This window comes from Lutra lutra, chromosome 3 (genome assembly GCF_902655055.1).
Source record: "Lutra lutra chromosome 3, mLutLut1.2, whole genome shotgun sequence".
In the NCBI taxonomy this organism is placed as follows: Eukaryota; Metazoa; Chordata; class Mammalia; order Carnivora; family Mustelidae; genus Lutra; species Lutra lutra.
The window spans coordinates 72,338,720-72,345,872 of NC_062280.1; the positions used below are offsets into that span (position 1 = coordinate 72,338,720).

The following is a 7,153-nucleotide window of genomic DNA, read 5'->3' on the forward strand; positions in this document are numbered from 1 at the left end:
ACATGCAGACTTTCCCAAGGCCATCAGGCTTGCCAGAATTTGTATCAAGACAAAAATTCTACTGATTTTCTTGTTGTTTGTAAACCACTGAATTACATCATTTGGTCCCTTGTGTAGGTAAAATTGAAAATCAATGCAAGAAATTTGGTTTTTTAGTTTTCACGGATATTAGCCCATGACTGTAAGGTAGTTTCGCATTAAATCAGCTAGAATTGTGCATGATCGCAGCATAAATCTTTGATTCTGCTCATATACAGCACTTGCCTGTTAGTTCCTCTGCTACTGCCTTTGTCTTAGACGTCCCCTGGATTCCGCACTGCTCCCCTTGCTAGCGCCCTGGGTGCTTCTATTTCTTTCATACACAATAAAACTAAACCTGAAATAGCTACAAGCTCTGTCCTAATGCAGCTGTACCCAGGCCACTAACGGGCAAAAGAGGATTAGCTGTGACAAATTGACTATTTGCTAATTTATAGACACTCTTTGCCAGTCCTTCCCACCAAATGTCCTGGCTGACGTAGAGAACTTGGGAGCTGGATCCATGCAGACCTGGAAATCAAAACCCGAGTTCACCATTCTCTAGCTGTGTGGCCCCAGGTGAGTCAGTTCACCTTTCTAAGCCTGAATTATTGCCAAAATGGTTATAACATCCATGATAAAGTATTAAAAGAAATAGTGTTGAAGCCACTGTAATTATGCAGCCCGACCAAAGTCATAGGCTAGCTAAGTTTCCCCTGGGCTTGGGGTACTTCTCCATTCTAAGTGCTTCAGCTATCTGTTTACTCACCAAGGAAAGGGAGTTTTAGCCTCTTAAGACAGGAAGTACACAAAATGCTGAGAGCTCCAGGGTTATGGCTAAGAGATATTTTAGGGTGAATTAAAGTTTTCCGTCAGAGAGGAAGTGGGAAGTAAGAGAACAGTTCACAGAAGAGCAAAGGGACTAGGGCCTCCCAGGGAGTTCTGCGCTCACAGAGGCAGCTGGGGCCAGCTGGGAAAGAGAGGCACGGAGGTTTAGACAAGCAGGAAGAAGTTGAAGAAGCATGATCTCGTAATCATCTTTTCTATTTTGGATTCATATAAACAATGACAAAAGCTATAGATTCAAGTTGTAGCCTGAAGCCCAAGGAGAAGGCACCAATTTTGTGTCACATGTGACATTTCCTTACATCATGTATCAAATGCCACCATTTCTACATTGGAAATACAAGGGTGGGTGATACATGTTTAATTAATTATTTATACCATAGTAATAAAATTTAAAATTTAAAAACTCAATATAGTGCCCCCCCATCTGTTCCAAGACCCCTAATGGATGCCTGAAACCATGGACAGTATCAAACCCTTTATAGACTCCTTTTCTAATACATACATAAGTATGATAAAATTTAATTTGCAAATTAGGCAGAGTGAGAAATTAACAACAGCAACTAATAAAATAGAAGAATTATAAAAAATATATTATAATAAAAAATCACATGAATGTTGTCTCTCTCCTCCCTCAAAACAATTTATTGTCCTCACCCATCTTGTGCTGATATGAGATGATAAAATGCTTACATGATGAGATGAAGTGAGGTGAATGACACAGGCATCATGACGTGTTGTTAGGCTACTGCTGACATTCTGACGATACCTCATGTGGAGATCATCTGCGTCCAGACCACTGTTGACCATGAGTAAACCGAAATCCTGGAAAGCAAAACCATGAGTAAGGGTACTACTCTATTCAAGTATAAAAACTTGAGCTTTATTTGGTTTCCAGCAGAGTGTCTAAAAGCCTCCAGGAATATCACAGTGCACTTTACCCCCTATTCAGAAATACACCCTTTGCTTCATTAACTGATATCGTAGATATTGTCCTAGAGTCTTGTTGTCTTGGAACTATCTATCCTTAACTCCATGTAGAGTCACCTGGCTTCTCTTGCCAACTCAAACAATTCACACAGCAGCCAGTAAGCAGCAGCTTTGAACCTCGCTGACCACCAGGTGATAGTTGGGATAGTTGCAAAGCCACGACAGCAATTAGCCAGAATATGGCTGTAGTGATGATCTCAAGAGCTTGGCCTTTGGAAAGTGAGCTTTTGTCACCCATGTCATGGTGTAATGGGGCATCTCTGCTGCCTGTGAGTGGAGGCTGCTCTGTTGCATGTGTCTGTCCTACCAGCTCTCCATCTATATAGTATATAAAATGATACACAGTTTATTTAAAATGCAGTTTTCTGGACCCCTCTCCCACAAATTCTGATTTGGTAAATGAAGATTGGGCTCAGGAATCTGCTTTTTAAACAAGCATACCAAAGGGTTCCGGTGCAGGTGATCCTGGGATGACCTTTTAAAAACTACATTATGTGGGGTTATGGACATTGGGGAGGGCATGTGCTCTGGTGAGTGCTGTGAAGTGTGTAAACCTGGCGATTCCCAGACCTGTACCCCTGGGGATAAAAATATATGTTTATAAAAAAATAAAAAAAAATTTTTTAAAAACTACATCATGTCCCTTCCTTTCGCCTGCAACCCCGAATACACAATTTTAAATTCTACTGTGAGAAATTCATGAGTTTTCATCCCGAGGGAAGAAATAAAATAAGCAAAAGCCCTTAATACTATAATGCTTGCAAGGAGTTTCTCTTTTCTTGACTTCTCAGATACTGTTGGGGGCTTAGCTAAGGGTTCATGCATAGGACATCCCAGATGATGAACTCTACAGGGGAAACGTGGTTCACAAGTATAAAAGTTGGATGCATTCAGAAGTATTCTGAAAGAGTTGAAAAGTACGCGATGCTGAAGGTGATCAAATGTATCTTGTTGCAATGATAAGTTTCATCTGTGCCTTACACACTTGGAAAGGGTGTAAAGGACAGCAAGTCGGGCTCTTCCCCTAACTCCCAACTTCCTAGACTTGAAGAGTCTTCAAGCCTGTGATGAAGGCCCATCTAGTAACTTCCCATTCCAGAAGCACTTATTCCCCACTGCCTTCATTCTGTGCTAGACATCTGTACCTATATGTTTACTGCTCAATGAACATGCATACGCTCATGCTAAAATATGTGTGAGGATGATCATTTGTGTGCAATCCAATGAACCAGAAAAATGGGCATCTGCATGTATTCCATCTTTAACCAGATAGCTTCCTAGTACCTCTAGTTGCTGCAACCTCATCTTCAAGCACTTCATGACGATTTCCTTCACTGATGGAGATCTAAGACTTATAGATGCCTACTTCTTTTCCTGATAAGGTATACATACTCTGTTTCATGGCCTGTGCTGGGTTCTATATATTTAACACAATGAGTAAGACATAACCCCTGTCCTTGAGAAGCTCACAGTCTAGTGAGCAAGACAGATACATATGATTACTGACAATAAAATTTGACAAGTGCTTTAATAACATCATGGTATAATGGAAGCACAAGGAGAAGAAGGTTGAATGGATGAGGGGAGGAAAGCCTGGATCATAGGGAGGCTTTAGAGAGAAGGTAATATTTGAGCAAGCTTTTGAAGCGGGAGCTAGAGGTGTGATGAGAAGAAGACATCACAGGCACAGCAGAGACCATGAATGAAGACTCAGGGTTCTGAATAACTATTGTGTCTAGAGCAAAAGGAGAGTAGGTCAGTGAGGGTGGCAGCAATTATGGTCAGGGAAACAGAAGGAGATCTGATTGGGAAGGGTCCTGCTGGCGAGTTTGAGTCGTCTCCTACTGGAAGTAAGCAGGGGCAAATTTAATCCAGAAATACAACTTGTTGACATTATGTAGGAGGGATGGGAGAAGAATGCAAACTGGAAGAGTAACTGAGGAAATTTGCAAATCTCTAGTTAGGGAGGGTGAGAGTCTGACCCGAAGCTTAGGCAGCAGTGATGAAGACAATGGCATACATTTGAGAATACTGCACAGGCCAAGTCCACAGTCCTTGCTAATGCGTGGGCTATACAGAGAAAGAGCATGACCTTGGCCAAGGGTGGATGGGATAACGCTATTAGGATGCCAAATACTGGGTGTGGCTTATAGATCAGGGAGTAGGTTTGATGAAAAACATAACAATTTGTACAGCTATTATCCAGAAACGTCCTATCCCCTACCAGTTTAGGATTGCCAGACAAAATACAGAATGTCCAGTTGAATGTAAATTTCCACAAAACAGCAAAAATAAATTTTAGTGTAAGTATGCCCCAAATGTTGCATGGGACATACTTGTACTAAAAGCAATGTTGTTTATCTGAACATAAAATTTAACTAATAATCCTGTTTATTCTTTTTGCTTTTTCCCCCTCTCCACATCTGGCAACCCTACACTTGTTTGAGTGACATTATAACAACTCATCTCTCAATGCACTAGATGGATAACTTACCTACCCCTGAAAGGGTAAGAACACAAATTATTCCCAACATGGAGATCATTTCCTATAATTTCTGTAATTTGTCTGTGCTCTGCCTTCCCTCTGCTGATTGATCATTCCTCCGTCATCACTCTGCTCACCAACCAGTTCAATGTCATCTACTCTACTGCCCCATGTGGGGCTTGCTACTGAATGACTCTCGTCTATGGCTGCCCAGCCCCACAGGGCACTTACTTTGCTGTTGCTGCCATCTGGAATCTCTCACCATTGAATCTTCCTCCATGTCTTGCATATTTGCATTTACTACGGTCAAACAGGGAAAACCCTTCCACACTATTTTATCTATTGTTTTATGAGGAAATAAGGTCTTTCCATAGGTGTGTGGGCCCTTGTGATGCCCCCCAGCTTTATAACACCATCCAGGGAGTCAACTCAGTCTTCCAAAGAACTTCCAGGACATTCAAGGATAATCTCACCTTGAGAGGCCCTCACACCAGACATGCCTGTTCTGATCAAGCCACTATACAGCTCAGTCAATATTTATTGCCATAACTATGGTTTCATTCCAGTTCCCAATTTCTTATTCATTTTCATGCGGACCCTCCCTAAAGTAGCTCTTCCCTGGATTCTCTTCTAAATCGGTTACAACATCCATGCTCGCTCCTTGATTCATGAGTTGAGGAAAATCTTGAACATGTATTTATTGTATAACTGTGGGAGAATCCCAATGTAACCTTTTTTGAGGACTGATTTTAAACAGGGCCAAGCAACGATTCCTCTGCAAGTAAGGGCCGCACAAGTTTTTTATGCTGTAGCTATAACCAACGTCTGCCTAGACCGTCTCAGAATTTCTAGTCTGCAGTGTATTTTCCCCATTGCTTTTATCTGACACTGGTTAATCGGAGGTTTTTGTACAGATGTGGAGAGTTAATAAAGAGTGGTTATTAACTGCTCTGGCAAGTTAATAACTTCTAAATTGGAGGGACATTATATGATAATCTGAACAAATTAATCATTTAAAAAGCAATAGCACCTTCATCCTTTTCCAGTTTGCAAAAAACCTGAGCAATGAAAACACTACATTTAGGTAACACAAGCAGGAATCTAGAACAGAAACACAGAGACATGGTACTTGTCCCACTTCCCAAGCCTGTCCTGAGAAACCTCGTCTGCCTCTCTCTCCTCTGGTTTGGTCATCCAACCAGCTAGTTGTCTCCACACAGCTGCTCTGTCCACATTTACTGAGGACCCATTTCATGGTCCTGAGAATGCAAAAATGGCTGGACACAGCCCCACCAACAAACTATTCCAATGAGGGTGGCAAGGATGACAGCCTGGGACAGAGAGCCCAGGAAGGACAGGTTTCTTGCCTTCACTTGTGGGACACAAGGGCACTTAAACTGAGACCTGAGAGATGCAAAGCAGCTAACCAGGTGAAGGAGTAGGAATTTGAGGTTCTCAGGGAATTGGACTTGGCAAAGGCTGGAGGGCAGCAGAGAGAGCGCATGGTGGACTGACTACAAGCTGTCTGGAACACGGATGGATAAATGATAGCGTGAACGATGCTAAGAGCCCGGCTGCTGCTTGCCCTATCAAACCCGGACAGGAAAAAAAATCAAACAGTAACATCCAGCATTTCTTGAAGGCTTGTGAGGTACCAGGGTATATACTGAGCATTTTACAAATATTACTGTGTTAAGTCCTCACCAAATTTCTGAAGTTTTCCTCTCCATACTGTGTCTTAATTACAAAGCTAATATATGCTTGTTGTCACATGTTAAACAGTCTCAAAACCCTAACCCCTAGCAAAAGTGACAATTTGGCTTACATTCTTTCAGATATGTTTTAGTGCTCACCCAGGAAATATAAACATACAACACATCGGTGTTTGTATGAAGATGGGTTTGTACTCTTACACTCTTTTGGCAATGGCTTTCCTAAGATAATAGTCTACTGCTTTCTTTCCATGCCCACGGTGCTCTTGCAAACGTGGTGAATGTTCCTCAGACCCACTTGACTTTCAGGAAGAAGTGTGGCAAGCACCAACCCCACAAAGGGACACAGCCCAAGAAAGGCAAAGATTCTCTTTATGCCCAGGGAAAGCGGTGTTATGAATGGAAGAAGACTGGCCATGGTGGGCAGACTGAGCTGATTTCATGGAAAAAGGCTGAAACCACAAAGAAGATTGTGTTGAGGCCTGAATGTGTTGAGCCCAACTGCAGATCCAAGGGAATGCTGCTCTTAAGAGATGTAAGGAGACTGAACTGGGAAGAAATAAGAAGAGAAAGGGCCAAGGGATCCAGTTCTAAGCTTCATATTTTGTTACATAATGAAGACAATAAAATCTTGGGGTTATGTTCAAAATCAAAACAATACACATGGACATCTTTCCAGGTTAATACACACAGATCTAAATCATTCTTTTAAGCATACACATCACAGTTAACAGAAAGAATGTGCCAGAATTTATTCAACTATTTCTCTACTAATAGATGTTTAAGGGCTTTGCCCCCACTACAAACAATACTGAAATAAACAAGCTTGTGAATATATCCTTATATACTGATGCTTTCACTTTTGTAGCATAGATTCCCCCAAAGCGGGTATGTACATTGAAAACTTTAGAGATACTGTAACACTAAATTGTTAATGTTCTTTATAACCCATTCATTTTTATACCTCTGCACAGTTACAGAAAATAAATTGTTTCTCCCCGCAACTCCTTGAGCTTTGTGCAGAATGATGAGGTCCTCAGGTCTCTTTTATGATCAACCTGAAGGCTTTAGACTAAATATTACATACTTGGACAATGAGACC

The 7,153-nt window shown here is 41.5% G+C and overlaps 1 pseudogene; it reads left to right on the forward strand.

The window, feature by feature from the left end:
* The first annotated feature begins 3,631 nt into the window (after positions 1 to 3,631).
* On the forward strand, positions 3,632 to 6,700 carry LOC125095560 (60S ribosomal protein L36a-like; annotated as a pseudogene).
* The last annotated feature ends 453 nt before the right edge of the window (positions 6,701 to 7,153 follow it).